The 20,975-nt window shown below is 41.0% G+C and overlaps 114 non-coding genes across 114 annotated transcripts; all 114 read right to left on the reverse strand.

The window, feature by feature from the left end:
* Positions 1-29: 29 nt before the first annotated feature.
* trnav-aac lies at positions 30-102 on the reverse strand. The gene has a single exon. It is a non-coding gene; the product is annotated as a tRNA-Val (tRNA).
* A 110-nt stretch (positions 103-212) lies between these two features.
* On the reverse strand, positions 213-285 carry trnav-cac. The gene has a single exon. It is a non-coding gene; the product is annotated as a tRNA-Val (tRNA).
* Positions 286-395: 110 nt separating this feature from the next.
* trnav-cac lies at positions 396-468 on the reverse strand. The gene has a single exon. It is a non-coding gene; the product is annotated as a tRNA-Val (tRNA).
* Positions 469-585: 117 nt separating this feature from the next.
* trnav-uac lies at positions 586-658 on the reverse strand. Its single transcript has one exon. It is a non-coding gene; the product is annotated as a tRNA-Val (tRNA).
* A 109-nt stretch (positions 659-767) lies between these two features.
* On the reverse strand, positions 768-840 carry trnav-aac. Its single transcript has one exon. It is a non-coding gene; the product is annotated as a tRNA-Val (tRNA).
* A 110-nt stretch (positions 841-950) lies between these two features.
* On the reverse strand, positions 951-1,023 carry trnav-cac. Its single transcript has one exon. It is a non-coding gene; the product is annotated as a tRNA-Val (tRNA).
* Positions 1,024-1,133: 110 nt separating this feature from the next.
* trnav-aac lies at positions 1,134-1,206 on the reverse strand. Its single transcript has one exon. It is a non-coding gene; the product is annotated as a tRNA-Val (tRNA).
* Positions 1,207-1,316: 110 nt separating this feature from the next.
* Positions 1,317-1,389, reverse strand: trnav-cac. The gene has a single exon. It is a non-coding gene; the product is annotated as a tRNA-Val (tRNA).
* Positions 1,390-1,506: 117 nt separating this feature from the next.
* On the reverse strand, positions 1,507-1,579 carry trnav-uac. Its single transcript has one exon. It is a non-coding gene; the product is annotated as a tRNA-Val (tRNA).
* A 109-nt stretch (positions 1,580-1,688) lies between these two features.
* Positions 1,689-1,761, reverse strand: trnav-aac. The gene has a single exon. It is a non-coding gene; the product is annotated as a tRNA-Val (tRNA).
* A 110-nt stretch (positions 1,762-1,871) lies between these two features.
* trnav-cac lies at positions 1,872-1,944 on the reverse strand. The gene has a single exon. It is a non-coding gene; the product is annotated as a tRNA-Val (tRNA).
* A 110-nt stretch (positions 1,945-2,054) lies between these two features.
* trnav-aac lies at positions 2,055-2,127 on the reverse strand. Its single transcript has one exon. It is a non-coding gene; the product is annotated as a tRNA-Val (tRNA).
* A 110-nt stretch (positions 2,128-2,237) lies between these two features.
* On the reverse strand, positions 2,238-2,310 carry trnav-cac. Its single transcript has one exon. It is a non-coding gene; the product is annotated as a tRNA-Val (tRNA).
* A 110-nt stretch (positions 2,311-2,420) lies between these two features.
* On the reverse strand, positions 2,421-2,493 carry trnav-aac. The gene has a single exon. It is a non-coding gene; the product is annotated as a tRNA-Val (tRNA).
* Positions 2,494-2,603: 110 nt separating this feature from the next.
* trnav-cac lies at positions 2,604-2,676 on the reverse strand. The gene has a single exon. It is a non-coding gene; the product is annotated as a tRNA-Val (tRNA).
* Positions 2,677-2,786: 110 nt separating this feature from the next.
* trnav-aac lies at positions 2,787-2,859 on the reverse strand. The gene has a single exon. It is a non-coding gene; the product is annotated as a tRNA-Val (tRNA).
* A 109-nt stretch (positions 2,860-2,968) lies between these two features.
* Positions 2,969-3,042, reverse strand: trnav-cac. Its single transcript has one exon. It is a non-coding gene; the product is annotated as a tRNA-Val (tRNA).
* A 109-nt stretch (positions 3,043-3,151) lies between these two features.
* Positions 3,152-3,224, reverse strand: trnav-cac. The gene has a single exon. It is a non-coding gene; the product is annotated as a tRNA-Val (tRNA).
* A 117-nt stretch (positions 3,225-3,341) lies between these two features.
* Positions 3,342-3,414, reverse strand: trnav-uac. The gene has a single exon. It is a non-coding gene; the product is annotated as a tRNA-Val (tRNA).
* Positions 3,415-3,523: 109 nt separating this feature from the next.
* trnav-aac lies at positions 3,524-3,596 on the reverse strand. Its single transcript has one exon. It is a non-coding gene; the product is annotated as a tRNA-Val (tRNA).
* A 110-nt stretch (positions 3,597-3,706) lies between these two features.
* trnav-cac lies at positions 3,707-3,779 on the reverse strand. Its single transcript has one exon. It is a non-coding gene; the product is annotated as a tRNA-Val (tRNA).
* Positions 3,780-3,889: 110 nt separating this feature from the next.
* trnav-cac lies at positions 3,890-3,962 on the reverse strand. Its single transcript has one exon. It is a non-coding gene; the product is annotated as a tRNA-Val (tRNA).
* Positions 3,963-4,079: 117 nt separating this feature from the next.
* Positions 4,080-4,152, reverse strand: trnav-uac. Its single transcript has one exon. It is a non-coding gene; the product is annotated as a tRNA-Val (tRNA).
* Positions 4,153-4,261: 109 nt separating this feature from the next.
* trnav-aac lies at positions 4,262-4,334 on the reverse strand. Its single transcript has one exon. It is a non-coding gene; the product is annotated as a tRNA-Val (tRNA).
* Positions 4,335-4,444: 110 nt separating this feature from the next.
* Positions 4,445-4,517, reverse strand: trnav-cac. Its single transcript has one exon. It is a non-coding gene; the product is annotated as a tRNA-Val (tRNA).
* A 110-nt stretch (positions 4,518-4,627) lies between these two features.
* Positions 4,628-4,700, reverse strand: trnav-aac. Its single transcript has one exon. It is a non-coding gene; the product is annotated as a tRNA-Val (tRNA).
* Positions 4,701-4,810: 110 nt separating this feature from the next.
* Positions 4,811-4,883, reverse strand: trnav-cac. Its single transcript has one exon. It is a non-coding gene; the product is annotated as a tRNA-Val (tRNA).
* A 110-nt stretch (positions 4,884-4,993) lies between these two features.
* Positions 4,994-5,066, reverse strand: trnav-aac. Its single transcript has one exon. It is a non-coding gene; the product is annotated as a tRNA-Val (tRNA).
* Positions 5,067-5,176: 110 nt separating this feature from the next.
* Positions 5,177-5,249, reverse strand: trnav-cac. The gene has a single exon. It is a non-coding gene; the product is annotated as a tRNA-Val (tRNA).
* Positions 5,250-5,366: 117 nt separating this feature from the next.
* Positions 5,367-5,439, reverse strand: trnav-uac. The gene has a single exon. It is a non-coding gene; the product is annotated as a tRNA-Val (tRNA).
* Positions 5,440-5,548: 109 nt separating this feature from the next.
* Positions 5,549-5,621, reverse strand: trnav-aac. The gene has a single exon. It is a non-coding gene; the product is annotated as a tRNA-Val (tRNA).
* Positions 5,622-5,731: 110 nt separating this feature from the next.
* Positions 5,732-5,804, reverse strand: trnav-cac. Its single transcript has one exon. It is a non-coding gene; the product is annotated as a tRNA-Val (tRNA).
* Positions 5,805-5,914: 110 nt separating this feature from the next.
* Positions 5,915-5,987, reverse strand: trnav-aac. The gene has a single exon. It is a non-coding gene; the product is annotated as a tRNA-Val (tRNA).
* Positions 5,988-6,097: 110 nt separating this feature from the next.
* Positions 6,098-6,170, reverse strand: trnav-cac. The gene has a single exon. It is a non-coding gene; the product is annotated as a tRNA-Val (tRNA).
* A 110-nt stretch (positions 6,171-6,280) lies between these two features.
* trnav-aac lies at positions 6,281-6,353 on the reverse strand. The gene has a single exon. It is a non-coding gene; the product is annotated as a tRNA-Val (tRNA).
* A 110-nt stretch (positions 6,354-6,463) lies between these two features.
* trnav-cac lies at positions 6,464-6,536 on the reverse strand. Its single transcript has one exon. It is a non-coding gene; the product is annotated as a tRNA-Val (tRNA).
* Positions 6,537-6,653: 117 nt separating this feature from the next.
* Positions 6,654-6,726, reverse strand: trnav-uac. The gene has a single exon. It is a non-coding gene; the product is annotated as a tRNA-Val (tRNA).
* A 109-nt stretch (positions 6,727-6,835) lies between these two features.
* trnav-aac lies at positions 6,836-6,908 on the reverse strand. The gene has a single exon. It is a non-coding gene; the product is annotated as a tRNA-Val (tRNA).
* Positions 6,909-7,018: 110 nt separating this feature from the next.
* trnav-cac lies at positions 7,019-7,091 on the reverse strand. Its single transcript has one exon. It is a non-coding gene; the product is annotated as a tRNA-Val (tRNA).
* Positions 7,092-7,201: 110 nt separating this feature from the next.
* trnav-aac lies at positions 7,202-7,274 on the reverse strand. Its single transcript has one exon. It is a non-coding gene; the product is annotated as a tRNA-Val (tRNA).
* Positions 7,275-7,384: 110 nt separating this feature from the next.
* Positions 7,385-7,457, reverse strand: trnav-cac. Its single transcript has one exon. It is a non-coding gene; the product is annotated as a tRNA-Val (tRNA).
* A 117-nt stretch (positions 7,458-7,574) lies between these two features.
* Positions 7,575-7,647, reverse strand: trnav-uac. Its single transcript has one exon. It is a non-coding gene; the product is annotated as a tRNA-Val (tRNA).
* A 109-nt stretch (positions 7,648-7,756) lies between these two features.
* trnav-aac lies at positions 7,757-7,829 on the reverse strand. Its single transcript has one exon. It is a non-coding gene; the product is annotated as a tRNA-Val (tRNA).
* Positions 7,830-7,939: 110 nt separating this feature from the next.
* Positions 7,940-8,012, reverse strand: trnav-cac. Its single transcript has one exon. It is a non-coding gene; the product is annotated as a tRNA-Val (tRNA).
* A 110-nt stretch (positions 8,013-8,122) lies between these two features.
* trnav-aac lies at positions 8,123-8,195 on the reverse strand. Its single transcript has one exon. It is a non-coding gene; the product is annotated as a tRNA-Val (tRNA).
* A 110-nt stretch (positions 8,196-8,305) lies between these two features.
* trnav-cac lies at positions 8,306-8,378 on the reverse strand. Its single transcript has one exon. It is a non-coding gene; the product is annotated as a tRNA-Val (tRNA).
* Positions 8,379-8,495: 117 nt separating this feature from the next.
* trnav-uac lies at positions 8,496-8,568 on the reverse strand. Its single transcript has one exon. It is a non-coding gene; the product is annotated as a tRNA-Val (tRNA).
* Positions 8,569-8,677: 109 nt separating this feature from the next.
* On the reverse strand, positions 8,678-8,750 carry trnav-aac. The gene has a single exon. It is a non-coding gene; the product is annotated as a tRNA-Val (tRNA).
* A 110-nt stretch (positions 8,751-8,860) lies between these two features.
* Positions 8,861-8,933, reverse strand: trnav-cac. Its single transcript has one exon. It is a non-coding gene; the product is annotated as a tRNA-Val (tRNA).
* Positions 8,934-9,043: 110 nt separating this feature from the next.
* trnav-cac lies at positions 9,044-9,116 on the reverse strand. Its single transcript has one exon. It is a non-coding gene; the product is annotated as a tRNA-Val (tRNA).
* A 117-nt stretch (positions 9,117-9,233) lies between these two features.
* On the reverse strand, positions 9,234-9,306 carry trnav-uac. The gene has a single exon. It is a non-coding gene; the product is annotated as a tRNA-Val (tRNA).
* A 109-nt stretch (positions 9,307-9,415) lies between these two features.
* On the reverse strand, positions 9,416-9,488 carry trnav-aac. The gene has a single exon. It is a non-coding gene; the product is annotated as a tRNA-Val (tRNA).
* A 110-nt stretch (positions 9,489-9,598) lies between these two features.
* On the reverse strand, positions 9,599-9,671 carry trnav-cac. Its single transcript has one exon. It is a non-coding gene; the product is annotated as a tRNA-Val (tRNA).
* A 110-nt stretch (positions 9,672-9,781) lies between these two features.
* trnav-aac lies at positions 9,782-9,854 on the reverse strand. Its single transcript has one exon. It is a non-coding gene; the product is annotated as a tRNA-Val (tRNA).
* A 110-nt stretch (positions 9,855-9,964) lies between these two features.
* On the reverse strand, positions 9,965-10,037 carry trnav-cac. The gene has a single exon. It is a non-coding gene; the product is annotated as a tRNA-Val (tRNA).
* Positions 10,038-10,147: 110 nt separating this feature from the next.
* trnav-aac lies at positions 10,148-10,220 on the reverse strand. The gene has a single exon. It is a non-coding gene; the product is annotated as a tRNA-Val (tRNA).
* Positions 10,221-10,330: 110 nt separating this feature from the next.
* On the reverse strand, positions 10,331-10,403 carry trnav-cac. Its single transcript has one exon. It is a non-coding gene; the product is annotated as a tRNA-Val (tRNA).
* Positions 10,404-10,513: 110 nt separating this feature from the next.
* trnav-aac lies at positions 10,514-10,586 on the reverse strand. Its single transcript has one exon. It is a non-coding gene; the product is annotated as a tRNA-Val (tRNA).
* Positions 10,587-10,696: 110 nt separating this feature from the next.
* trnav-cac lies at positions 10,697-10,769 on the reverse strand. Its single transcript has one exon. It is a non-coding gene; the product is annotated as a tRNA-Val (tRNA).
* A 117-nt stretch (positions 10,770-10,886) lies between these two features.
* Positions 10,887-10,959, reverse strand: trnav-uac. The gene has a single exon. It is a non-coding gene; the product is annotated as a tRNA-Val (tRNA).
* Positions 10,960-11,068: 109 nt separating this feature from the next.
* trnav-aac lies at positions 11,069-11,141 on the reverse strand. Its single transcript has one exon. It is a non-coding gene; the product is annotated as a tRNA-Val (tRNA).
* Positions 11,142-11,251: 110 nt separating this feature from the next.
* trnav-cac lies at positions 11,252-11,324 on the reverse strand. The gene has a single exon. It is a non-coding gene; the product is annotated as a tRNA-Val (tRNA).
* A 110-nt stretch (positions 11,325-11,434) lies between these two features.
* Positions 11,435-11,507, reverse strand: trnav-aac. The gene has a single exon. It is a non-coding gene; the product is annotated as a tRNA-Val (tRNA).
* A 110-nt stretch (positions 11,508-11,617) lies between these two features.
* Positions 11,618-11,690, reverse strand: trnav-cac. The gene has a single exon. It is a non-coding gene; the product is annotated as a tRNA-Val (tRNA).
* Positions 11,691-11,807: 117 nt separating this feature from the next.
* trnav-uac lies at positions 11,808-11,880 on the reverse strand. The gene has a single exon. It is a non-coding gene; the product is annotated as a tRNA-Val (tRNA).
* Positions 11,881-11,989: 109 nt separating this feature from the next.
* trnav-aac lies at positions 11,990-12,062 on the reverse strand. Its single transcript has one exon. It is a non-coding gene; the product is annotated as a tRNA-Val (tRNA).
* Positions 12,063-12,172: 110 nt separating this feature from the next.
* On the reverse strand, positions 12,173-12,245 carry trnav-cac. The gene has a single exon. It is a non-coding gene; the product is annotated as a tRNA-Val (tRNA).
* A 110-nt stretch (positions 12,246-12,355) lies between these two features.
* trnav-aac lies at positions 12,356-12,428 on the reverse strand. Its single transcript has one exon. It is a non-coding gene; the product is annotated as a tRNA-Val (tRNA).
* A 110-nt stretch (positions 12,429-12,538) lies between these two features.
* On the reverse strand, positions 12,539-12,611 carry trnav-cac. The gene has a single exon. It is a non-coding gene; the product is annotated as a tRNA-Val (tRNA).
* Positions 12,612-12,728: 117 nt separating this feature from the next.
* On the reverse strand, positions 12,729-12,801 carry trnav-uac. Its single transcript has one exon. It is a non-coding gene; the product is annotated as a tRNA-Val (tRNA).
* Positions 12,802-12,910: 109 nt separating this feature from the next.
* trnav-aac lies at positions 12,911-12,983 on the reverse strand. The gene has a single exon. It is a non-coding gene; the product is annotated as a tRNA-Val (tRNA).
* Positions 12,984-13,093: 110 nt separating this feature from the next.
* Positions 13,094-13,166, reverse strand: trnav-cac. Its single transcript has one exon. It is a non-coding gene; the product is annotated as a tRNA-Val (tRNA).
* Positions 13,167-13,276: 110 nt separating this feature from the next.
* Positions 13,277-13,349, reverse strand: trnav-aac. Its single transcript has one exon. It is a non-coding gene; the product is annotated as a tRNA-Val (tRNA).
* A 110-nt stretch (positions 13,350-13,459) lies between these two features.
* On the reverse strand, positions 13,460-13,532 carry trnav-cac. The gene has a single exon. It is a non-coding gene; the product is annotated as a tRNA-Val (tRNA).
* Positions 13,533-13,642: 110 nt separating this feature from the next.
* trnav-aac lies at positions 13,643-13,715 on the reverse strand. Its single transcript has one exon. It is a non-coding gene; the product is annotated as a tRNA-Val (tRNA).
* Positions 13,716-13,825: 110 nt separating this feature from the next.
* Positions 13,826-13,898, reverse strand: trnav-cac. Its single transcript has one exon. It is a non-coding gene; the product is annotated as a tRNA-Val (tRNA).
* Positions 13,899-14,015: 117 nt separating this feature from the next.
* Positions 14,016-14,088, reverse strand: trnav-uac. The gene has a single exon. It is a non-coding gene; the product is annotated as a tRNA-Val (tRNA).
* A 109-nt stretch (positions 14,089-14,197) lies between these two features.
* trnav-aac lies at positions 14,198-14,270 on the reverse strand. Its single transcript has one exon. It is a non-coding gene; the product is annotated as a tRNA-Val (tRNA).
* A 110-nt stretch (positions 14,271-14,380) lies between these two features.
* trnav-cac lies at positions 14,381-14,453 on the reverse strand. Its single transcript has one exon. It is a non-coding gene; the product is annotated as a tRNA-Val (tRNA).
* A 110-nt stretch (positions 14,454-14,563) lies between these two features.
* Positions 14,564-14,636, reverse strand: trnav-aac. The gene has a single exon. It is a non-coding gene; the product is annotated as a tRNA-Val (tRNA).
* Positions 14,637-14,746: 110 nt separating this feature from the next.
* trnav-cac lies at positions 14,747-14,819 on the reverse strand. The gene has a single exon. It is a non-coding gene; the product is annotated as a tRNA-Val (tRNA).
* A 117-nt stretch (positions 14,820-14,936) lies between these two features.
* Positions 14,937-15,009, reverse strand: trnav-uac. Its single transcript has one exon. It is a non-coding gene; the product is annotated as a tRNA-Val (tRNA).
* Positions 15,010-15,118: 109 nt separating this feature from the next.
* Positions 15,119-15,191, reverse strand: trnav-aac. Its single transcript has one exon. It is a non-coding gene; the product is annotated as a tRNA-Val (tRNA).
* Positions 15,192-15,301: 110 nt separating this feature from the next.
* trnav-aac lies at positions 15,302-15,374 on the reverse strand. Its single transcript has one exon. It is a non-coding gene; the product is annotated as a tRNA-Val (tRNA).
* A 110-nt stretch (positions 15,375-15,484) lies between these two features.
* Positions 15,485-15,557, reverse strand: trnav-cac. Its single transcript has one exon. It is a non-coding gene; the product is annotated as a tRNA-Val (tRNA).
* Positions 15,558-15,674: 117 nt separating this feature from the next.
* On the reverse strand, positions 15,675-15,747 carry trnav-uac. Its single transcript has one exon. It is a non-coding gene; the product is annotated as a tRNA-Val (tRNA).
* A 109-nt stretch (positions 15,748-15,856) lies between these two features.
* trnav-aac lies at positions 15,857-15,929 on the reverse strand. Its single transcript has one exon. It is a non-coding gene; the product is annotated as a tRNA-Val (tRNA).
* A 110-nt stretch (positions 15,930-16,039) lies between these two features.
* Positions 16,040-16,112, reverse strand: trnav-cac. Its single transcript has one exon. It is a non-coding gene; the product is annotated as a tRNA-Val (tRNA).
* A 110-nt stretch (positions 16,113-16,222) lies between these two features.
* Positions 16,223-16,295, reverse strand: trnav-aac. The gene has a single exon. It is a non-coding gene; the product is annotated as a tRNA-Val (tRNA).
* A 110-nt stretch (positions 16,296-16,405) lies between these two features.
* On the reverse strand, positions 16,406-16,478 carry trnav-cac. Its single transcript has one exon. It is a non-coding gene; the product is annotated as a tRNA-Val (tRNA).
* Positions 16,479-16,588: 110 nt separating this feature from the next.
* Positions 16,589-16,661, reverse strand: trnav-aac. Its single transcript has one exon. It is a non-coding gene; the product is annotated as a tRNA-Val (tRNA).
* Positions 16,662-16,771: 110 nt separating this feature from the next.
* On the reverse strand, positions 16,772-16,844 carry trnav-cac. The gene has a single exon. It is a non-coding gene; the product is annotated as a tRNA-Val (tRNA).
* A 117-nt stretch (positions 16,845-16,961) lies between these two features.
* Positions 16,962-17,034, reverse strand: trnav-uac. The gene has a single exon. It is a non-coding gene; the product is annotated as a tRNA-Val (tRNA).
* A 109-nt stretch (positions 17,035-17,143) lies between these two features.
* trnav-aac lies at positions 17,144-17,216 on the reverse strand. The gene has a single exon. It is a non-coding gene; the product is annotated as a tRNA-Val (tRNA).
* Positions 17,217-17,326: 110 nt separating this feature from the next.
* On the reverse strand, positions 17,327-17,399 carry trnav-aac. Its single transcript has one exon. It is a non-coding gene; the product is annotated as a tRNA-Val (tRNA).
* A 110-nt stretch (positions 17,400-17,509) lies between these two features.
* On the reverse strand, positions 17,510-17,582 carry trnav-cac. The gene has a single exon. It is a non-coding gene; the product is annotated as a tRNA-Val (tRNA).
* A 117-nt stretch (positions 17,583-17,699) lies between these two features.
* On the reverse strand, positions 17,700-17,772 carry trnav-uac. The gene has a single exon. It is a non-coding gene; the product is annotated as a tRNA-Val (tRNA).
* A 109-nt stretch (positions 17,773-17,881) lies between these two features.
* On the reverse strand, positions 17,882-17,954 carry trnav-aac. The gene has a single exon. It is a non-coding gene; the product is annotated as a tRNA-Val (tRNA).
* A 110-nt stretch (positions 17,955-18,064) lies between these two features.
* On the reverse strand, positions 18,065-18,137 carry trnav-cac. The gene has a single exon. It is a non-coding gene; the product is annotated as a tRNA-Val (tRNA).
* A 110-nt stretch (positions 18,138-18,247) lies between these two features.
* trnav-aac lies at positions 18,248-18,320 on the reverse strand. Its single transcript has one exon. It is a non-coding gene; the product is annotated as a tRNA-Val (tRNA).
* Positions 18,321-18,429: 109 nt separating this feature from the next.
* trnav-aac lies at positions 18,430-18,502 on the reverse strand. The gene has a single exon. It is a non-coding gene; the product is annotated as a tRNA-Val (tRNA).
* A 110-nt stretch (positions 18,503-18,612) lies between these two features.
* Positions 18,613-18,685, reverse strand: trnav-cac. The gene has a single exon. It is a non-coding gene; the product is annotated as a tRNA-Val (tRNA).
* Positions 18,686-18,795: 110 nt separating this feature from the next.
* trnav-aac lies at positions 18,796-18,868 on the reverse strand. Its single transcript has one exon. It is a non-coding gene; the product is annotated as a tRNA-Val (tRNA).
* Positions 18,869-18,978: 110 nt separating this feature from the next.
* Positions 18,979-19,051, reverse strand: trnav-cac. The gene has a single exon. It is a non-coding gene; the product is annotated as a tRNA-Val (tRNA).
* Positions 19,052-19,168: 117 nt separating this feature from the next.
* On the reverse strand, positions 19,169-19,241 carry trnav-uac. Its single transcript has one exon. It is a non-coding gene; the product is annotated as a tRNA-Val (tRNA).
* Positions 19,242-19,350: 109 nt separating this feature from the next.
* On the reverse strand, positions 19,351-19,423 carry trnav-aac. The gene has a single exon. It is a non-coding gene; the product is annotated as a tRNA-Val (tRNA).
* Positions 19,424-19,533: 110 nt separating this feature from the next.
* trnav-cac lies at positions 19,534-19,606 on the reverse strand. The gene has a single exon. It is a non-coding gene; the product is annotated as a tRNA-Val (tRNA).
* Positions 19,607-19,716: 110 nt separating this feature from the next.
* trnav-uac lies at positions 19,717-19,789 on the reverse strand. The gene has a single exon. It is a non-coding gene; the product is annotated as a tRNA-Val (tRNA).
* Positions 19,790-19,898: 109 nt separating this feature from the next.
* On the reverse strand, positions 19,899-19,971 carry trnav-aac. Its single transcript has one exon. It is a non-coding gene; the product is annotated as a tRNA-Val (tRNA).
* A 110-nt stretch (positions 19,972-20,081) lies between these two features.
* On the reverse strand, positions 20,082-20,154 carry trnav-cac. Its single transcript has one exon. It is a non-coding gene; the product is annotated as a tRNA-Val (tRNA).
* A 110-nt stretch (positions 20,155-20,264) lies between these two features.
* Positions 20,265-20,337, reverse strand: trnav-cac. The gene has a single exon. It is a non-coding gene; the product is annotated as a tRNA-Val (tRNA).
* Positions 20,338-20,454: 117 nt separating this feature from the next.
* On the reverse strand, positions 20,455-20,527 carry trnav-uac. The gene has a single exon. It is a non-coding gene; the product is annotated as a tRNA-Val (tRNA).
* Positions 20,528-20,636: 109 nt separating this feature from the next.
* On the reverse strand, positions 20,637-20,709 carry trnav-aac. Its single transcript has one exon. It is a non-coding gene; the product is annotated as a tRNA-Val (tRNA).
* A 110-nt stretch (positions 20,710-20,819) lies between these two features.
* trnav-cac lies at positions 20,820-20,892 on the reverse strand. The gene has a single exon. It is a non-coding gene; the product is annotated as a tRNA-Val (tRNA).
* Positions 20,893-20,975: the final 83 nt, after the last annotated feature.

Consider the following 20,975-nt stretch of genomic DNA (forward strand, 5'->3'; position numbering starts at 1 on the left):
TCAATGCAAGATCCTTCCAAATAAGAAGCTGTTTCCACCCAGTTTCGAACTGGGGACCTTTCGCGTGTTAGGCGAACGTGATAACCACTACACTATGGAAACATCCTGAAGGAAGAAGTCACCTCCATGACTTTTGGCAAGTCAAATTCTAGTAAAAGACATCTTGAGATAAAGTACTTCAGATCAATGAAAGATCCCTCCAAATAAGAATTTGTTTCCACCCAGTTTCGAACTGAGGACCTTTCGCGTGTGAGGCGAACGTGATAACCACTACACTATGGAAACATCCTGATGAAAGTAGTCACCTCCATAACTTTTACCAAGTCAAATTCTAGTAGAAGACATTTTGAGATAGAGTACTTCAGATAAATGCAAGATCCTTCCAAATAAGAATTTGTTTCCACCCAGTTTCGAACTGGGGACCTTTCGCGTGTGAGGCGAATGTGATAACCACTACACTATGGAAACTCGTGGAAAGTTTTCTGTTTGACATGGTAACACAGGAAGTTCAATTAAAGAATACTTCATTAGTAGAGTGAAGCTTTACTTTGGCCAAGGAAACTAACAGTCGCCCCCATAAGAATTTGTTTCCACCCAGTTTCGAACTGGTGACCTTTCGCGTGTAAAGCGAACGTGATAACCACTACACTATGGAAACATCCTGACAAAAAGGTCACCTCGATTACTTTTCACAAGTCAAACTCTAGTTGAAGACATCATAAGATAGAAATATAAAGCTCAATGCAAGATCCTTCCAAATAAGAAGCTGTTTCCACCCAGTTTCGAACTAGGGACCTTTCGCGTGTTAGGCGAACGTGATAACCACTACACTATGGAAACATCCTGAAGGAAGATGTCACCTCCATGACTTTTGGCAAGTCAAATTCTAGTAAAAGACATCTTGAGACAAAGTACTTCAGATCAATGAAAGATCCCTCCAAATAAGAATTTGTTTCCACCCAGTTTCGAACAGGGGACCTTTCGCGTGTGAGGCGAACGTGATAACCACTACACTATGGAAACATCCTGATGAAAGAAGTCACCTCCATAACTTTTGCCAAGTCAAATTCTAGTAGAAGACATTTTGAGATGGAGTACTTCAGATCAATGTAAGATCCTTCCAAATAAGAATTTGTTTCCACCCAGTTTCGAACTGGGGACCTTTCGCGTGTTAGGCGAACGTGATAACCACTACACTATGGAAACATCCTGAAGGAAGAAGTCACCTCCATGACTTTTGGCAAGTCAAATTCTAGTAGAAGACATTTTGAGATGGAGTACTTCAGATAAATGCAAGATCCTTCCAAATAAGAATTTGTTTCCACCCAGTTTCGAACTGGGGACCTTTCGCGTGTGAGGCGAACGTGATAACCACTACACTATGGAAACTCGTGGAAAGCTTTCTGTTTGACATGGTAACACAGGAAGTTCAATTAAAGAATACTTCATTAGTAGAGTGAAGCTTTACTTTGGCCAAGGAAACTAACAGTCGCCCCCATAAGAATTTGTTTCCACCCAGTTTCGAACTGGGGACCTTTCGCGTGTAAAGCGAACGTGATAACCACTACACTATGGAAACATCCTGACAAAAAGGTCACCTCGATTACTTTTCACAAGTCAAACTCTAGTTGAAGACATCATAAGATAGAAATATAAAGCTCAATGCAAGATCCTTCCAAATAAGAAGCTGTTTCCACCCAGTTTCGAACTGGGGACCTTTCGCGTGTTAGGCGAACGTGATAACCACTACACTATGGAAACATCCTGAAGGAAGAAATCACCTCCATGACTTTTGGCAAGTCAAATTCTAGTAAAAGACATCTTGAGATAAAGTACTTCAGATCAATGAAAGATCCCTCCAAATAAGAATTTGTTTCCACCCAGTTTCGAACTGGGGACCTTTCGCGTGTGAGGCGAACGTGATAACCACTACACTATGGAAACATCCTGATGAAAGAAGTCACCTCCATAACTTTTGCCAAGTCAAATTCTAGTAGAAGACATTTTGAGATGGAGTACTTCAGATCAATGTAAGATCCTTCCAAATAAGAATTTGTTTCCAACCAGTTTCGAACTGGGGACCTTTCGCGTGTTAGGCGAACGTGATAACCACTACACTATGGAAACATCCTGAAGGAAGGAGTCACCTCCATGACTTTTGGCAAGTCAAATTCTAGTAAAAGACATCTTGAGATAAAGTACTTCAGATCAATGAAAGATCCCTCCAAATAAGAATTTGTTTCCACCCAGTTTCGAACTGGGGACCTTTCGCGTGTGAGGCGAACATGATAACCACTACACTATGGAAACATCCTGATGAAAGAAGTCACCTCCATAACTTTTGCCAAGTCAAATTCTAGTAGAAGACATTTTGAGATGGAGTTCTTCAGATCAATGTAAGATCCTTCCAAATAAGAATTTGTTTCCACCCAGTTTCGAACTGGGGACCTTTCGCGTGTTAGGCGAACGTGATAACCACTACACTATGGAAACATCTTGAAGGAAGAAGTCACCTCCATGACTTTTGGCAAGTCAAAATCTAGTAGAAGACATCTTGAGATAAAGTACTTCAGATCAATGAAAGATCCCTCCAAATAAGAATTTGTTTCCACCCAGTTTCGAACTGAGGACCTTTCGCGTGTGAGGCGAACGTGATAACCACTACACTATGGAAACATCCTGATGAAAGTAGTCACCTCCATAACTTTTACCAAGTCAAATTCTAGTAGAAGACATTTTGAGATGGAGTACTTCAGATAAATGCAAGATCCTTCCAAATAAGAAGCTGTTTCCACCCAGTTTCGAACTGGGGACCTTTCGCGTGTTAGGCGAACGTGATAACCACTACACTATGGAAACATCCTGAAGGAAGAAATCACCTCCATGACTTTTGGCAAGTCAAATTCTAGTAGAAGACATCTTGAGATAAAGTACTTCAGATCAATGAAAGATCCCTCCAAATAAGAATTTGTTCCACCCAGTTTCGAACTGGGGACCTTTCGCGTGTGAGGCGAACGTGATAACCACTACAATATGGAAACATCCTGATGAAAGAAGTCACCTCCATAACTTTTGGCAAGTCAAATTCTAGTAGAAGACATTTTGAGATGGAGTACTTCAGATAAATGCAAGATCCTTCCAAATAAGAATTTGTTTCCACCCAGTTTCGAACTGGGGACCTTTCGCGTGTGAGGCGAACGTGATAACCACTACACTATGGAAACTCGTGGAAAGTTTTCTGTTTGACATGGTAACACAGGAAGTTCAATTAAAGAATACTTCATTAGTAGAGTGAAGCTTTACTTTGGCCAAGGAAACTAACAGTCGCCCCCATAAGAATTTGTTTCCACCCAGTTTCGAACTGGGGACCTTTCGCGTGTAAAGCGAACGTGATAACCACTACACTATGGAAACATCCTGACAAAAAGGTAACCTCGATTACTTTTCACAAGTCAATCTCTAGTTGAAGACATCATAAGATAGAAATATAAAGCTCAATGCAAGATCCTTCCAAATAAGAAGCTGTTTCCACCCAGTTTCGAACTGGGGACCTTTCGCGTGTTAGGCGAACGTGATAACCACTACACTATAGAAACATCCTGAAGGAAAAAGTCACCTCCATGATTTTTGGCAAGTAAAATTCTAGTAGAAGACATCTAGAGATAAAGTACTTCAGATAAATGCAAGATCCTTCCAAATAAGAATTTGTTTCCACCCAGTTTCAAACTGAGGACCTTTCGCGTGTGAGGCGAACGTGATAACCACTACCCTATGGAAACATCCTGATGAAATTAGTCACCTCCATAACTTTTACCAAGTCAAATTCTAGTAGAAGACATTTTGAGATGGAGTACTTCAGATAAATGCAAGATCCTTCCAAATAAGAATTTGTTTCCACCCAGTTTCGAACTGGGGACCTTTCGCGTGTGAGGCGAACGTGATAACCACTACACTATGGAAACTCGTGGAAAGTTTTCTGTTTGACATGGTAACACAGGAAGTTCAATTAAAGAATACTTCATTAGTAGAGTGAAGCTTTACTTTGGCCAAGGAAACTAACAGTCGCCCCCATAAGAATTTGTTTCCACCCAGTTTCGAACTGGTGACCTTTCGCGTGTAAAGCGAACGTGATAACCACTACACTATGGAAACATCCTGACAAAAAGGTCACCTCGATGACTTTTCACAAGTCAAACTGTAGTTGAAGACATCATAAGATAGAAATATAAAGCTCAATGCAAGATCCTTCCAAATAAGAAGCTGTTTCCACCCAGTTTCGAACTAGGGACCTTTCGCGTGTTAGGCGAACGTGATAACCACTACACTATGGAAACATCCTGAAGGAAGATGTCACCTCCATGACTTTTGGCAAGTCAAATTCTAGTAAAAGACATCTTGAGACAAAGTACTTCAGATCAATGAAAGATCCCTCCAAATAAGAATTTGTTTCCACCCAGTTTCGAACAGGGGACCTTTCGTGTGTGAGGCGAACGTGATAACCACTACACTATGGAAACATCCTGATGAAAGAAGTCACCTCCATAACTTTTGCCAAGTCAAATTCTAGTAGAAGACATTTTGAGATGGAGTACTTCAGATCAATGTAAGATCCTTCCAAATAAGAATTTGTTTCCAACCAGTTTCGAACTGGGGACCTTTCGCGTGTTAGGCGAACGTGATAACCACTACACTATGGAAACATCCTGAAGGAAGGAGTCACCTCCATGACTTTTGGCAAGTCAAATTCTAGTAAAAGACATCTTGAGATAAAGTACTTCAGATCAATGAAAGATCCCTCCAAATAAGAATTTGTTTCCACCCAGTTTCGAACTGGGGACCTTTCGCGTGTGAGGCGAACATGATAACCACTACACTATGGAAACATCCTGATGAAAGAAGTCACCTCCATAACTTTTGCCAAGTCAAATTCTAGTAGAAGACATTTTGAGATGGAGTTCTTCAGATCAATGTAAGATCCTTCCAAATAAGAATTTGTTTCCACCCAGTTTCGAACTGGGGACCTTTCGCGTGTTAGGCGAACGTGATAACCACTACACTATGGAAACATCCTGAAGGAAGAAGTCACCTCCATGACTTTTGGCAAGTCAAATTCTAGTAGAAGACATTTTGAGATGGAGTTCTTCAGATAAATGCAAGATCCTTCCAAATAAGAATTTGTTTCCACCCAGTTTCGAACTGGGGACCTTTCGCGTGTGAGGCGAACGTGATAACCACTACACTATGGAAACTCGTGGAAAGTTTTCTGTTTGACATGGTAACACAGGAAGTTCAATTAAAGAATACTTCATTAGTAGAGTGAAGCTTTACTTTGGCCAAGGAAACTAACAGTCTCCCCCATAAGAATTTGTTTCCACCCAGTTTCGAACTGGGGACCTTTCGCGTGTAAAGCGAACGTGATAACCACTACACTATGGAAACATCCTGACAAAAAGGTCACCTCGATTACTTTTCATAAGTCAAAATCTAGTTGAAGACATCATAAGATAGAAATATAAACCTCAATGCAAGATCCTTCCAAATAAGAAGCTGTTTCCACTCAGTTTCGAACTGGGGACCTTTCGCGTGTTAGGCGAACGTGATAACCACTACACTATGGAAACATCTTGAAGGAAGAAGTCACCTCCATGACTTTTGGCAAGTCAAAATCTAGTAGAAGACATCTTGAGATAAAGTACTTCAGATCAATGAAAGATCCCTCCAAATAAGAATTTGTTTCCACCCAGTTTCGAACTGAGGACCTTTCGCGTGTGAGGCGAACGTGATAACCACTACACTATGGAAACATCCTGATGAAAGTAGTCACCTCCATAACTTTTACCAAGTCAAATTCTAGTAGAAGACATTTTGAGATGGAGTACTTCAGATAAATGCAAGATCCTTCCAAATAAGAAGCTGTTTCCACCCAGTTGCGAACTGGGGACCTTTCGCGTGTTAGGCGAACGTGATAACCACTACACTATGGAAACATCCTGAAGGAAGAAATCACCTCCATGACTTTTGGCAAGTCAAATTCTAGTAGAAGACATCTTGAGATAAAGTACTTCAGATCAATGAAAGAACCCTCCAAATAAGAATTTGTTTCCACCCAGTTTCGAACTGGGGACCTTTCGCGTGTGAGGCGAACATGATAACCACTACACTATGGAAACATCCTGATGAAAGAAGTCACCTCCATAACTTTTGCCAAGTCAAATTCTAGTAGAAGACATTTTGAGATGGAGTTCTTCAGATCAATGTAAGATCCTTCCAAATAAGAATTTGTTTCCACCCAGTTTCGAACTGGGGACCTTTCGCGTGTTAGGCGAACGTGATAACCACTACACTATGGAAACATCCTGAAGGAAGAAGTCACCTCCATGACTTTTGGCAAGTCAAATTCTAGTAGAAGACATTTTGAGATGGAGTACTTCAGATAAATGCAAGATCCTTCCAAATAAGAATTTGTTTCCACCCAGTTTCGAACTGGGGACTTTTCGCGTGTGAGGCGAACGTGATAACCACTACACTATGGAAACTCGTGGAAAGTTTTCTGTTTGACATGGTAACACAGGAAGTTCAATTAAAGAATACTTCATTAGTAGAGTGAAGCTTTACTTTGGCCAAGGAAACCAACAGTCGCCCCCATAAGAATTTGTTTCCACCCAGTTTCGAACTGGGGACCTTTCGCGTGTAAAGCGAACGTGATAACCACTACACTATGGAAACATCCTGACAAAAAGGTCACCTCGATTACTTTTCACAAGTCAAACTCTAGTTGAAGACATCATAAGATAGAAATATAAAGCTCAATGCAAGATCCTTCCAAATAAGAAGCTGTTTCCACCCAGTTTCGAACTGGGGACCTTTCGCGTGTTAGGCGAACGTGATAACCACTACACTATGGAAACATCCTGAAGGAAGAAGTCACCTCCATGACTTTTGGCAAGTCAAATTCTAGTAGAAGACATCTTGAGATAAAGTACTTCAGATCAATGAAAGATCCCTCCAAATAAGAATTTGTTTCCACCCAGTTTCGAACTGGGGACCTTTCGCGTGTGAGGCGAACGTGATAACCACTACACTATGGAAACATCCTGATGAAAGAAGTCACCTCCATAACTTTTGCCAAGTCAAATTCTAGTAGAAGACATTTTGAGATGGAGTACTTCAGATCAATGTAAGATCCTTCCAAATAAGAATTTGTTTCCACCCAGTTTCGAACTGGGGACCTTTCGCGTGTTAGGCGAACGTGATAACCACTACACTATGGAAACATCCTGAAGGAAGAAGTCACCTCCATGACTTTTGGCAAGTCAAATTCTAGTAGAAGACATTTTGAGATGGAGTACTTCAGATAAATGCAAGATCCTTCCAAATAAGAATTTGTTTCCACCCAGTTTCGAACTGGGGACCTTTCGCGTGTGAGGCGAACGTGATAACCACTACACTATGGAAACTCGTGGAAAGTTTTCTGTTTGACATGGTAACACAGGAAGTTCAATTAAAGAATACTTCATTAGTAGAGTGAAGCTTTACTTTGGCCAAGGAAACCAACAGTCGCCCCCATAAGAATTTGTTTCCACCCAGTTTCGAACTGGGGACCTTTCGCGTGTAAAGCGAACGTGATAACCACTACACTATGGAAACATCCTGACAAAAAGGTCACCTCGATTACTTTTCACAAGTCAAACTCTAGTTGAAGACATCATAAGATAGAAATATAAAGCTCAATGCAAGATCCTTCCAAATAAGAAGCTGTTTCCACCCAGTTTCGAACTGGGGACCTTTCGCGTGTTAGGCGAACGTGATAACCACTACACTATGGAAACATCCTGAAGGAAGAAGTCACCTCCATGACTTTTGGCAAGTCAAATTCTAGTAGAAGACATCTTGAGATAAAGTACTTCAGATCAATGAAAGATCCCTCCAAATAAGAATTTGTTTCCACCCAGTTTCGAACTGGGGACCTTTCGCGTGTGAGGCGAACGTGATAACCACTACACTATGGAAACATCCTGATGAAAGAAGTCACCTCCATAACTTTTGCCAAGTCAAATTCTAGTAGAAGACATTTTGAGATGGAGTACTTCAGATCAATGTAAGATCCTTCCAAATAAGAATTTGTTTCCACCCAGTTTCGAACTGGGGACCTTTCGCGTGTTAGGCGAACGTGATAACCACTACACTATGGAAACATCCTGAAGGAAGAAGTCACCTCCATGACTTTTGGCAATTCAAATTCTAGTAGAAGACATTTTGAGATGGAGTACTTCAGATAAATGCAAGATCCTTCCAAATAAGAATTTGTTTCCACCCAGTTTCGAACTGGGGACCTTTCGCGTGTGAGGCGAACGTGATAACCACTACACTATGGAAACTCGTGGAAAGTTTTCTGTTTGACATGGTAACACAGGAAGTTCAATTAAAGAATACTTCATTAGTAGAGTGAAGCTTTGCTTTGGCCAAGGAAACTAACAGTCGCCCCCATAAGAATTTGTTTCCACCCAGTTTCGAACTGGGGACCTTTCACGTGTAAAGCGAACGTGATAACCACTACACTATGGAAACATCCGGACAAAAAGGTCACCTCGATTACTTTTCACAAGTCAAACTCTAGTTGAAGACATCATAAGATAGAAATATAAAGCTCAATGCAAGATCCTTCCAAATAAGAAGCTGTTTCCACCCAGTTTCGAACTGGGGACCTTTCGCGTGTTAGGCGAACGTGATAACCACTACACTATGGAAACATCCTGAAGGAAGAAGTCACCTCCATGACTTTTGGCAAGTCAAATTCTAGTAGAAGACATCTTGAGATAAAGTACTTCAGATCAATGAAAGATCCCTCCAAATAAGAATTTGTTTCCACCCAGTTTCGAACTGGGGACCTTTCGCGTGTGAGGCGAACGTGATAACCACTACACTATGGAAACATCCTGATGAAAGAAGTCACCTCCATGACTTTTGGCAAGTCAAATTCTAGTAGAAGACATTTTGAGATGGAGTACTTCAGATAAATGCAAGATCCTTCCAAATAAGAATTTGTTTCCACCCAGTTTCGAACTGGGGACCTTTCGCGTGTGAGGCGAACGTGATAACCACTACACTATGGAAACTCGTGGAAAGTTTTCTGTTTGACATGGTAACACAGGAAGTTCAATTAAAGAATACTTCATTAGTAGAGTGAAGCTTTACTTTGGCCAAGGAAACCAACAGTCGCCCCCATAAGAATTTGTTTCCACCCAGTTTCGAACTGGGGACCTTTCGCGTGTAAAGCGAACGTGATAACCACTACACTATGGAAACATCCTGACAAAAAGGTCACCTCGATTACTTTTCACAAGTCAAACTCTAGTTGAAGACATCATAAGATAGAAATATAAAGCTCAATGCAAGATCCTTCCAAATAAGAAGCTGTTTCCACCCAGTTTCGAACTGGGGACCTTTCGCGTGTTAGGCGAACGTGATAACCACTACACTATGGAAACATCCTGAAGGAAGAAGTCACCTCCATGACTTTTGGCAAGTCAAATTCTAGTAGAAGACATCTTGAGATAAAGTACTTCAGATCAATGAAAGATCCCTCCAAATAAGAATTTGTTTCCACCCAGTTTCGAACTGGGGACCTTTCTCGTGTGAGGCGAACGTGATAACCACTACACTATGGAAACATCCTGATGAAAGAAGTCACCTCCATAACTTTTGCCAAGTCAAATTCTAGTAGAAGACATTTTGAGATGGAGTACTTCAGATCAATGCAAGATCCTTCCAAATAAGAAGCTGTTTCCACCCAGTTTCGAACTGGGGACCTTTCGCGTGTTAGGCGAACGTGATAACCACTACACTATGGAAACATCCTGAAGGAAGAAGTCACCTCCATGACTTTTGGCAAGTCAAATTCTAGTAGAAGACATCTTGAGATAAAGTACTTCAGATCAATGAAAGATCCCTCCAAATAAGAATTTGTTTCCACCCAGTTTCGAACTGGGGACCTTTCGCGTGTGAGGCGAACGTGATAACCACTACACTATGGAAACATCCTGATGAAAGAAGTCACCTCCATAACTTTTGCCAAGTCAAATTCTAGTAGAAGACATTTTGAGATGGAGTACTTCAGATCAATGTAAGATCCTTCCAAATAAGAATTTGTTTCCACCCAGTTTCGAACTGGGGACCTTTCGCGTGTTAGGCGAACGTGATAACCACTACACTATGGAAACATCCTGAAGGAAGAAGTCACCTCCATGACTTTTGGCAAGTCAAATTCTAGTAGAAGACATTTTGAGATGGAGTACTTCAGATAAATGCAAGATCCTTCCAAATAAGAATTTGTTTCCACCCAGTTTCGAACTGGGGACCTTTCGCGTGTGAGGCGAACGTGATAACCACTACACTATGGAAACATCCTGATGAAAGAAGTCACCTCCATAACTTTTGCCAAGTCAAATTCTAGTAGAAGACATTTTGAGATGGAGTACTTCAGATCAATGTAAGATCCTTCCAAATAAGAATTTGTTTCCACCCAGTTTCGAACTGGGGACCTTTCGCGTGTTAGGCGAACGTGATAACCACTACACTATGGAAACATCCTGAAGGAAGAAGTCACCTCCATGACTTTTGGCAAGTCAAATTCTAGTAGAAGACATTTTGAGATGGAGTACTTCAGATAAATGCAAGATCCTTCCAAATAAGAATTTGTTTCCACCCAGTTTCGAACTGGGGACCTTTCGCGTGTGAGGCGAACGTGATAACCACTACACTATGAAAACTCGTGGAAAGTTTTCTGTTTGACATGGTAACACAGGAAGTTCAATCAAAGAATACTTCATTAGTAGAGTGAAGCTTTACTTTGGCCAAGGAAACTAACAGTCGCCCCCATAAGAATTTGTTTCCACCCAGTTTCGAACTGGGGACCTTTCGCGTGTAAAGCGAACGTGATAACCACTACACTATGGAAACATCCTGACAAAAAGGTCACCTCGATTACTTTTCACAAGTCAAACTCTAGTTGAAGACATCATAAGATAGAAATATAAAGCTCAATGCAAGATCCTTCCAAATAAGAAGCTGTTTCCACCCAGTTTCGAACTGGGGACCTTTCGCGTGTTAGGCGAACGTGATAACCACTACACTATGGAAACATCCTGAAGGAAGAAGTCACCTCCATGACTTTTGGCAAGTCGAATTCTAGTAGAAGACATCTTGAGATAAAGTACTTCAGATCAATGAAAGATCCCTCCAAATAAGAATTTGTTTCCACCCAGTTTCGAACTGGGGACCTTTCGCGTGTGAGGCGAACGTGATAACCACTACACTATGGAAACATCCTGATGAAAGAAGTCACCTCCATAACTTTTGCCAAGTCAAATTCTAGTAGAAGACATTTTGAGATGGAGTACTTCAGATCAATGTAAGATCCTTCCAAATAAGAATTTGTTTCCACCCAGTTTCGAACTGGGGAACTTTCGCGTGTTAGGCGAACGTGATAACCACTACACTATGGAAACATCCTGAAGGAAGAAGTCACCTCCATGACTTTTGGCAAGTCAAATTCTAGTAGAAGACATTTTGAGATGGAGTACTTCAGATAAATGCAAGATCCTTCCAAATAAGAATTTGTTTCCACCCAGTTTCGAACTGGGGACCTTTCGCGTGTGAGGCGAACGTGATAACCACTACACTATGGAAACTCGTGGAAAGTTTTTTGTTTGACATGGTAACACAGGAAGTTCAATTAAAGAATACTTCATTAGTAGAGTGAAGCTTTACTTTGGCCAAGGAAACCAACAGTCGCCCCCATAAGAATTTGTTTCCACCCAGTTTCGAACTGGGGACCTTTCGCGTGTAAAGCGAACGTGATAACCACTACACTATGGAAACATCCTGACAAAAAGGTCACCTCGATTACTTTTCACAAGTCAAACTCTAGTTGAAGACATCATAAGATAGAAATATAAAGCTCAATGCAAGATCCTTCCAAATAAGAAGCTGTTTCCACCCAGTTTCGAACTGGGGACCTTTCGCGTGTTAGGCGAACGTGATAACCACTACACTATGGAAACATCCTGAAGGAAGAAGTCACCTCCATGACTTTTGGCAAGTCAAATTCTAGTAGAAGACATCTTGAGATGGAGTACTTCAGATCAATGAAAGATCCCTCCAAATAAGAATTTGTTTCCACCCAGTTTCGAACTGGGGACCTTTCGCGTGTGAGGCGAACGTGATAACCACTACACTATGGAAACATCCTGATGAAAGAAGTCACCTCCATAACTTTTGCCAAGTCAAATTCTAGTAGAAGACATTTTGAGATGGAGTACTTCAGATCAATGTAAGATCCTTCCAAATAAGAATTTGTTTCCACCCAGTTTCGAACTGGGGACCTTTCGCGTGTTAGGCGAACGTGATAACCACTACACTATGGAAACATCCTGAAGGAAGAAGTCACCTCCATGACTTTTGGCAAGTCAAATTCTAGTAGAAGACATTTTGAGATGGAGTACTTCAGATAAATGCAAGATCCTTCCAAATAAGAATTTGTTTCCACCCAGTTTCGAACTGGGGACCTTTCGCGTGTGAGGCGAACGTGATAACCACTACACTATGGAAACACGTGGAAAGTTTTCTGTTTGACATGGTAACACAGGAAGTTCAATTAAAGAATACTTCATTAGTAGAGTGAAGCTTTACTTTGGCCAAGGAAACTAACAGTCGCCCCCATAAGAATTTGTTTCCACCCAGTTTCGAACTGGGGACCTTTCGCGTGTAAAGCTAACGTGATAACCACTACACTATGGAAACATCCTGACAAAAAGGTCACCTCGATTACTTTTCACAAGTCAAACTCTAGTTGAATAAATCATAAGATAGAAATATAAAGCTCAATGCAAGATCCTTCCAAATAAGAAGCTGTTTCCACCCAGTTTCGAACTGGGGACCTTTCGCGTGTTAGGCGAACGTGATAACCACTACACTATGGAAACAACCTGAAGGAAGAAGTCACCTCCATGACTTTTGGCAAGTCAAATTCTAGTAGAAGACATCTTGAGATAAAGTACTTCAAATCAATGAAAGATCCCTCCAAATAAGAATTTGTTTCCACCCAGTTTCGAACTGGGGACCTTTCGCGTGTGAGGCGAACGTGATAACCACTACACTATGGAAACATCCTGATGAAAGAAGTCACCTCCATAACTTTTGCCAAGTCAAATTCTAGTAGAAGACATTTTGAGATGGAGTACTTCAGATCAATGTAAGATCCTTCCAAATAAGAATTTGTTTCCACCCAGTTTCGAACTGGGGACCTTTCGCGTGTTAGGCGAACGTGATAACCACTACACTATGGAAACATCCTGAAGGAAGAAGTCACCTCCATGACTTTTGGCAAGTCAAATTCTAGTAGAAGACATTTTGAGATGGAGTACTTCAGATAAATGCAAGATCCTTCCAAATAAGAATTTGTTTCCACCCAGTTTCGAACTGGGGACCTTTCGCGTGTGAGGCGAACGTGATAACCACTACACTATGGAAACATCCTGATGAAAGAAGTCACCTCCATAACTTTTGCCAAGTCAAATTCTAGTAGAAGACATTTTGAGATGGAGTACTTCAGATCAATGTAAGATCCTTCCAAATAAGAATTTGTTTCCACCCAGTTTCGAACTGGGGACCTTTCGCGTGTTAGGCGAACGTGATAACCACTACACTATGGAAACATCCTGAAGGAAGAAGTCACCTCCATGACTTTTGGCAAGTCAAATTCTAGTAGAAGACATTTTGAGATGGAGTACTTCAGATAAATGCAAGATCCTTCCAAATAAGAATTTGTTTCCACCCAGTTTCGAACTGGGGACCTTTCGCGTGTGAGGCGAACGTGATAACCACTACACTATGAAAACTCGTGGAAAGTTTTCTGTTTGACATGGTAACACAGGAAGTTCAATCAAAGAATACTTCATTAGTAGAGTGAAGCTTTACTTTGGCCAAGGAAACTAACAGTCGCCCCCATAAGAATTTGTTTCCACCCAGTTTCGAACTGGGGACCTTTCGCGTGTAAAGCGAACGTGATAACCACTACACTATGGAAACATCCTGACAAAAAGGTCACCTCGATTACTTTTCACAAGTCAAACTCTAGTTGAAGACATCATAAGATAGAAATATAAAGCTCAATGCAAGATCCTTCCAAATAAGAAGCTGTTTCCACCCAGTTTCGAACTGGGGACCTTTCGCGTGTTAGGCGAACGTGATAACCACTACACTATGGAAACATCCTGAAGGAAGAAGTCACCTCCATGACTTTTGGCAAGTCAAATTCTAGTAGAAGACATCTTGAGATAAAGTACTTCAGATCAATGAAAGATCCCTCCAAATAAGAATTTGTTTCCACCCAGTTTCGAACTGGGGACCTTTCGCGTGTGAGGCGAACGTGATAACCACTACACTATGGAAACATCCTGATGAAAGAAGTCACCTCCATAACTTTTGCCAAGTCAAATTCTAGTAGAAGACATTTTGAGATGGAGTACTTCAGATCAATGTAAGATCCTTCCAAATAAGAATTTGTTTCCACCCAGTTTCGAACTGGGGACCTTTCGCGTGTTAGGCGAACGTGATAACCACTACACTATGGAAACATCCTGAAGGAAGAAGTCACCTCCATGACTTTTGGCAAGTCAAATTCTAGTAGAAGACATTTTGAGATGGAGTACTTCAGATAAATGCAAGATCCTTCCAAATAAGAATTTGTTTCCACCCAGTTTCGAACTGGGGACCTTTCGCGTGTGAGGCGAACGTGATAACCACTACACTATGGAAACTCGTGGAAAGTTTTCTGTTTGACATGGTAACACAGGAAGTTCAATTAAAGAATACTTCATTAGTAGAGTGAAGCTTTACTTTGGCCAAGGAAACTAACAGTCGCCCCCATAAGAATTTGTTTCCACCCAGTTTCGAACTGGGGACCTTTCGCGTGTAAAGCGAACGTGATAACCACTACACTATGGAAACATCCTGACAAAAAGGTAACCTCGATTACTTTTCACAAGTCAATCTCTAGTTGAAGACATCATAAGATAGAAATATAAAGCTCAATGCAAGATCCTTCCAAATAAGAAGCTGTTTCCACCCAGTTTCGAACTGGGGACCTTTCGCGTGTTAGGCGAACGTGATAACCACTACACTATAGAAACATCCTGAAGGAAAAAGTCACCTCCATGATTTTTGGCAAGTAAAATTCTAGTAGAAGACATCTAGAGATAAAGTACTTCAGATAAATGCAAGATCCTTCCAAATAAGAATTTGTTTCCACCCAGTTTCGAACTGGGGACCTTTCGCGTGTTAGGCGAACGTGATAACCACTACACTATGGAAACATCCTGAAGGAAGAAGTCACCTCCATAACTTTTGCCAAGTCAAATTCTAGTAGAAGACATTTTGAGATGGAGTACTTCAGATAAATGCAAGATCCTTCCAAATAAGAATTTGTTTCCACCCAGTTTCGAACTGGGGACCTTTCGCGTGTGAGGCGAATGTGATAACCACTACACTATGGAAACTCGTGGAAAGTTTTCTGTTTGACATGGTAACACAGGAAGTTCAATTAAAGAATACTTCATTAGTAGAGTGAAGCTTTACTTTGGCCAAGGAAACTAACAGTCGCCCCCATAAGAATTTGTTTCCACCCAGTTTCGAACTGGGGACCTTTCGCGTGTAAAGCGAACGTGATAACCAGTACACTATGGAAACATCCTGACAAAAAGGTCACCTCGATTACTTTTCACAAGTCAAACTCTAGTTGAAGACATCATAAGATAGAAATATAAAGCTCAATGCAAGATCCTTCCAAATAAGAAGCTGTTTCCACCCAGTTTCGAACTGGGGACCTTTCTCGTGTTAGGCGAACGTGATAACCACTACACTATGGAAACATCCTGAAGGAAGAAGTCACCTCCATGACTTTTGGCAAGTCAAATTCTAGTAAAAGACATCTTGAGATAAAGTACTTCAGATCAATGAAAGATCCCTCCAAATAAGAATTTGTTTCCACCGAGTTTCGAACTGGGGACCTTTCGCGTGTGAGGCGAACGTGATAACCACTACACTATGGAAACATCCTGATGAAAGAAGTCACCTCCATAACTTTTGCCAAGTCAAATTCTAGTAGAAGACATTTTGAGATGGAGTACTTCAGATCAATGCAAGATCCTTCCAAATAAGAAGCTGTTTCCACCCAGTTTCGAACTGGGGACCTTTCGCGTGTTAGGCGAACGTGATAACCACTACACTATGGAAACATCCTGAAGGAAGAAGTCACCTCCATGACTTTTGGCAAGTCAAATTCTAGTAGAAGACATCTTGAGATAAAGTACTTCAGATCAATGAAAGATCCCTCCAAATAAGAATTTGTTTCCACCCAGTTTCGAACTGGGGACCTTTCGCGTGTGAGGCGAACGTGATAACCACTACACTATGGAAACATCCTGATGAAAGAAGTCACCTCCATAACTTTTGCCAAGTCAAATTCTAGTAGAAGACATTTTGAGATGGAGTACTTCAGATCAATGTAAGATCCTTCCAAATAAGAATTTGTTTCCACCCAGTTTCGAACTGGGGACCTTTCGCGTGTTAGGCGAACGTGATAACCACTACACTATGGAAACATCCTGAAGGAAGAAGTCACCTCCATGACTTTTGGCAAGTCAAATTCTAGTAGAAGACATTTTGAGATGGAGTACTTCAGATAAATGCAAGATCCTTCCAAATAAGAATTTGTTTCCACCCAGTTTCGAACTGGGGACCTTTCGCGTGTGAGGCGAACGTGATAACCACTACACTATGGAAACTCGTGGAAAGTTTTCTGTTTGACATGGTAACACAGGAAGTTCAATTAAAGAATACTTCATTAGTAGAGTGAAGCTTTACTTTGGCCAAGGAAACTAACAGTCGCCCCCATAAGAATTTGTTTCCACCCAGTTTCGAACTGGGGACCTTTCGCGTGTAAAGCGAACGTGATAACCACTACACTATGGAAACATCCTGACAAAAAGGTAACCTCGATTACTTTTCACAAGTCAATCTCTAGTTGAAGACATCATAAGATAGAAATATAAAGCTCAATGCAAGATCCTTCCAAATAAGAAGCTGTTTCCACCCAGTTTCGAACTGGGGACCTTTCGCGTGTTAGGCGAACGTGATAACCACTACACTATAGAAACATCCTGAAGGAAAAAGTCACCTCCATGATTTTTGGCAAGTAAAATTCTAGTAGAAGACATCTAGAGATAAAGTACTTCAGATAAATGCAAGATCCTTCCAAATAAGAATTTGTTTCCACCCAGTTTCGAACTGGGGACCTTTCGCGTGTTAGGCGAACGTGATAACCACTACACTATGGAAACATCCTGAAGGAAGAAGTCACCTCCATAACTTTTGCCAAGTCAAATTCTAGTAGAAGACATTTTGAGATGGAGTACTTCAGATAAATGCAAGATCCTTCCAAATAAGAATTTGTTTCCACCCAGTTTCGAACTGGGGACCTTTCGCGTGTGAGGCGAATGTGATAACCACTACACTATGGAAACTCGTGGAAAGTTTTCTGTTTGACATGGTAACACAGGAAGTTCAATTAAAGAATACTTCATTAGTAGAGTGAAGCTTTACTTTGGCCAAGGAAACTAACAGTCGCCCCCATAAGAATTTGTTTCCACCCAGTTTCGAACTGGGGACCTTTCGCGTGTAAAGCGAACGTGATAACCACTACACTATGGAAACATCCTGACAAAAAGGTCACCTCGATTACTTTTCACAAGTCAAACTCTAGTTGAAGACATCATAAGATAGAAATATAAAGCTCAATGCAAGATCCTTCCAAATAAGAAGCTGTTTCCACCCAGTTTCGAACTGGGGACCTTTCTCGTGTTAGGCGAACGTGATAACCACTACACTATGGAAACATCCTGAAGGAAGAAGTCACCTCCATGACTTTTGGCAAGTCAAATTCTAGTAAAAGACATCTTGAGATAAAGTACTTCAGATCAATGAAAGATCCCTCCAAATAAGAATTTGTTTCCACCGAGTTTCGAACTGGGGACCTTTCGCGTGTGAGGCGAACGTGATAACCACTACACTATGGAAACATCCTGATGAAAGAAGTCACCTCCATAACTTTTGCCAAGTCAAATTCTAGTAGAAGACATTTTGAGATGGAATACTTCAGATCAATGTAAGATCCTTCCAAATAAGAATTTGTTTCCACCCAGTTTCGAACTGGGGACCTTTCGCGTGTTAGGCGAACGTGATAACCACTACACTATGGAAACATCCTGACAAAAAGGTCACCTCGATTACTTTTCACAAGTCAAACTCTAGTTGAAGACATCATAAGATAGAAATATAAAGCTCAATGCAAGATCCTTCCAAATAAGAAGCTGTTTCCACCCAGTTTCGAACTGGGGACCTTTCGCGTGTTAGGCGAACGTGATAACCACTACACTATGTAAACATCCTGAAGGAAGAAGTCACCTCCATGACTTTTGGCAAGTCAAATTCTAGTAAAAGACATCTTGAGATAAAGTACTTCAGATCAATGAAAGATCCCTCCAAATAAGAATTTATTTCCACCCAGTTTCGAACTGGGGACCTTTCGCGTGTGAGGCGAACATGATAACCACTACACTATGGAAACATCCTGATGAAAGAAGTCACCTCCATAACTTTTGCCAAGTCAAATTCTAGTAGAAGACATTTTGAGATGGAGTGCTTCAGATCAATGTAAGATCCTTCCAAATAAGAATTTGTTTCCACCCAGTTTCGAACTGGGGACCTTTCGCGTGTTAGGCGAACGTGATAACCACTACACTATGGAAACATCCTGAAGGAAGAAGTCACCTCCATGACTTTTGGCAAGTCAAATTCTAGTAAAAGACATCTTGAGATAAAGTACTTCAGATCAATGAAAGATCCCTCCAAATAAGAATTTGTTTCCACCCAGTTTCGAACTGGGGACCTTTCGCGTGTGAGGCGAACGTGATAAACACTACACTATGGAAACTCATGGAAAGTTTTCTGTTTGACATGGTAACACAGGAAGTTCAATTAAAGAATACTTTATTAGTAGAGTGAAGCTGTACTTTGGCCAAGGAAACAAACAGTCGCCCCAATAGGAATTTGTTTCCAACCAGTTTCGAACTGGGGACCTTTCGCGTGTAAAGCGAACGTGATAACCACTACACTATGGAAACATCCTGACAAAAAGGTCACCTCGATTACTTTTCACAAGTCAAAATCTAGTTGAAGACATCATAAGATAGAAATATAAACCTCAATGCAAGATCCTTCCAAATAAGAAGCTGTTTCCACCCAGTTTCGAACTGGGGACCTTTCGCGTGTTAGGCGAACGTGATAACCACTACACTATGGAAACATCTTGAAGGAAGAAGTCACCTCCATGACTTTTGGCAAGTCAAAATCTAGTAGAAGACATCTTGAGATAAAGTACTTCAGATCAATGAAAGATCCCTCCAAATAAGAATTTGTTTCCACCCAGTTTCGAACTGAGGACCTTTCGCGTGTGAGGCGAACGTGATAACCACTACACTATGGAAACATCCTGATGAAAGTAGTCACCTCCATAACTTTTACCAAGTCAAATTCTAGTAGAAGACATTTTGAGATGGAGTACTTCAGATAAATGCAAGATCCTTCCAAATAAGAAGTTGTTTCCACCCAGTTTCGAACTGGGGACCTTTCGCGTGTAAAGCGAACGTGATAACCACTACACTATGGAAACATCCTGACAAAAAGGTCACCTCGATTACTTTTCACAAGTCAAAATCTAGTTGAAGACATCATAAGATAGAAATATAAACCTCAATGCAAGATCCTTCCAAATAAGAAGCTGTTTCCACCCAGTTTCGAACTGGGGACCTTTCGCGTGTTAGGCGAACGTGATAACCACTACACTATGGAAAAATCTTGAAGGAAGAAGTCACCTCCATGACTTTTGGCAAGTCAAAATCTAGTAGAAGACATCTTGAGATAAAGTACTTCAGATCAATGAAAGATCCCTCCAAATAAGAATTTGTTTCCACCCAGTTTCGAAATGAGGACCTTTCGCGTGTGAGGCGAACGTGATAACCACTACACTATGGAAACATCCTGATGAAAGTAGTCACCTCCATAACTTTTACCAAGTCAAATTCTAGTAGAAGACATTTTGAGATGGAGTACTTCAGATAAATGCAAGATCCTTCCAAATAAGAATTTGTTTCCACCCAGTTTCGAACTGGGGACCTTTCGCGTGTGAGGCGAATGTGATAACCACTACACTATGGAAACTCGTGGAAAGTTTTCTGTTTGACATGGTAACACAGGAAGTTCAATTAAAGAATACTTCATTAGTAGAGTGAAGCTTTACTTTGGCCAAGGAAACTAACAGTCGCCCCCATAAGAATTTGTTTCCACCCAGTTTCGAACTGGGGACCTTTCGCGTGTAAAGCGAACGTGATAACCACTACACTATGGAAACATCCTGACAAAAAGATCACCTCGATTACTTTTCACAAGTCAAACTCTAGTTGAAGACATCATAAGATAGAAATATAAAGCTCAATGCAAGATCCTTCCAAATAAGAAGCTGTTTCCACCCAGTTTCGAACTGGGGACCTTTCGCGTGTTAGGCGAACATGATAACCACTACACTATGGAAACATCCTGAAGGAAGAAGTCACCTCCATGACTTTTGGCAAGTCAAATTCTAGTAAAAGACATCTTGAGATAAAGTACTTCAGATCAATGAAAGATCCCTCCAAATAAGAATTTGTTTCCACCCAGTTTCGAACTGGGGACCTTTCGCGTGTGAGGCGAACGTGATAAACACTACACTATGGAAACTCATGGAAAGTTTTCTGTTTGACATGGTAACACAGGAAGTTCAATTAAAGAATACTTTATTAGTAGAGTGAAGCTGTACTTTG

Source organism: Alosa sapidissima, chromosome 14, assembly GCF_018492685.1.
Source record: "Alosa sapidissima isolate fAloSap1 chromosome 14, fAloSap1.pri, whole genome shotgun sequence".
NCBI classification, from domain to species: domain Eukaryota; kingdom Metazoa; phylum Chordata; class Actinopteri; order Clupeiformes; family Clupeidae; genus Alosa; species Alosa sapidissima.